Here is a 2500-nt window from a genome sequence, read left to right on the forward strand (position 1 = left end):
TACTTTTGTCTTTTTCGGCGGTTACTTTTCCAAAGTTTCACTTAGCCGACTAACATCAATTTCCCCAACAATAGGTGCCCGGCGTCTTCCTTGGAATAGATAATTGTACCAACTGACCTCTCTCAGCAACGGTGGGCAACGGAAGTCACAGATCGTCGTCTCCTTCACCTTAACTACGCCCCCACTTTTGTTGGATGCTTCCTCCGCTTTGTGCCGGTCATAACAAGTTGGTGCAAACTCAATCGTTCTCAGTCTCTTCGATTATTGGCTATATTATGATCTGCTTTATTTCTAAAGCTGCCACCTGGAGATGGCCCAAGTGTATTCATGCATACTCTTGAATATTGTCTTTCTCTTTTTGTTATGAAAATAGTACATCCAGTTAACAAATTATAGACAATAAAACACCTTCAGAAATGCCCCATTTTTGTTTGTTGACTATTCCAGGCATTCCTTCCTAATATCCAACCTATACGTACATTACTCTTACCAACGTTACATTCAGATCACTAACATCAATTCTAATTCTCGTATGTCTTTATCATTTATAGCGTTGGTTATTTTTCTTAAAGTTGATTTCGATGCCACCCCATTATAATGATCATGTTGCAAGTTTTCTTTTATTCTTGCGTGCAGTAATTTACTGATCACGCTTCTTCAGGCAAGCAGTCAGTCTTTTTTGCATTTGGTGATAATGTATATCTACTACTTTTAACCAATTCCTTCTGCTCTACCTGCATAAATGCAAACATTACCGGTCACCCAGTTTTTTCCGTATCCCTTTGTATCGTGAATCACAAGCAATTAAGATCTTCAACCTTTATCACTAAAAGTCTTATTCTACTTGTTGTATCTTTCCAATATGGTTTAAGGGTTATATATTCCACTTTCATATTTTCAAATAATTTTTGATATCTATGAAATGGGAGGTTCTTATCAACCCATGCGCTTGGACTGAGGGCCATTTCTAAATTTTGCCAAAGTACTAGAATCCACTGGCTGGATAAAATGAAGGATTGGCAATTCTTTGTAGTTTCATTTCCTAGATGACAAAGGCTAATGATCCCAGCTCTTGCCTATGGTTTTAAACCTAGGTTATCCACGTTGACTAGGCATCCAGAGCATAAGGTAAGAAAACAAACACGTTAACCTTTAAATGCATTCTGGTGCTCATTTTGACCTTAATTGTCGAATGTGGGTCTAGTCTTCACATAGAGGTGTCATACTGAAAGGTAGCAGGTGCTTGTACTCGGAGATGGGATCCTAATTTAGGTACTTCAAGCAGAGCCAGCAGGCTTGGTATTTATAAGAGGGCAGGAATGCAATTCTCTGAGGCTATTTGTGTCAATAATCTAAATAGTATGTCATACACACAAAGACACACAAAGACACAAATACAATATAGTATTGCTGAGGTTAGGCTGACCATGTAATACATTGAAGTTATGAAAAAATAGCAACATCAATCAATTATCATTGTATTACATATATATTGAAAACCATTTTGTGTTTTTTGCATTAGAAAATCATTATTATAAATGAAGGGTAATGATGCAGGGATTTTCAATTCATGAAAAGGTTATATTCATCAGGATAAAGGTTACCACAGAAGGCAAAGATGGGTGTTTTAGTGTACGATATCTACTCGCCTCTTACAACAGGACTCTATACGAAATATAATTGATAATATAATTATTTCATAGGATTTAATGTCATTGGTACTTTTATTTAGACATTTTCTGCTGAAAATCTTACGACTTGAATTGAAAACCAGATCAAGTGGTTCCCCTTTATATGTATAGTATATATATATATATATAACATATAATATATATATATATATATATATATATATATATATATATATATATATATATATATATATGTACATATACATACATATATACATATTTATGTGTGTGTACACTGATATTATACAAAACGTTAAAAATAATCTCCTCGTAACTGATTTTCAAAAATTAGTTTTTACTTTCTTTGTCCCTTAAAAGGAATAAAAATAAGCAAAGGTTTATGAATGTCCAGGAACTTATCCTATTCTTAATATTCATTATACTGAAGTGTTATTGCCTTTCACCATTTATTCCAGAAATCCGTCGTGAATTATATACAAGAATATTTTCACTGTCATTATGAATCACAAATAGATAACACTTTAATGTTAAGATATAATATCCTGATGTTACATTCACCTCTAAATGTCGATGAAAACAAGAAATTCTGTACGTGAAAGGCAGAGTTGAAATATTGGAATATAGAAATGCATGTGCCATATATCGGCAGCTAATGAAGAGCCGTCGTTCATAGACATTTGCCTGATTATTCACGATATACTGAAACGTCGTCTCATTATCATTCCCAAATTGCACGGCATTAGAGTGAAATGCTACACTGAGACCATATTATTGTAACGACAACCGATTTTCAGCTAATGGGGCATCACATTTTCATCTTTTTATTTGGTCATTTCGGAAAACAGTCC

Source organism: Macrobrachium nipponense, chromosome 12, assembly GCF_015104395.2.
Source record: "Macrobrachium nipponense isolate FS-2020 chromosome 12, ASM1510439v2, whole genome shotgun sequence".
NCBI classification, from domain to species: Eukaryota; Metazoa; Arthropoda; class Malacostraca; order Decapoda; family Palaemonidae; genus Macrobrachium; species Macrobrachium nipponense.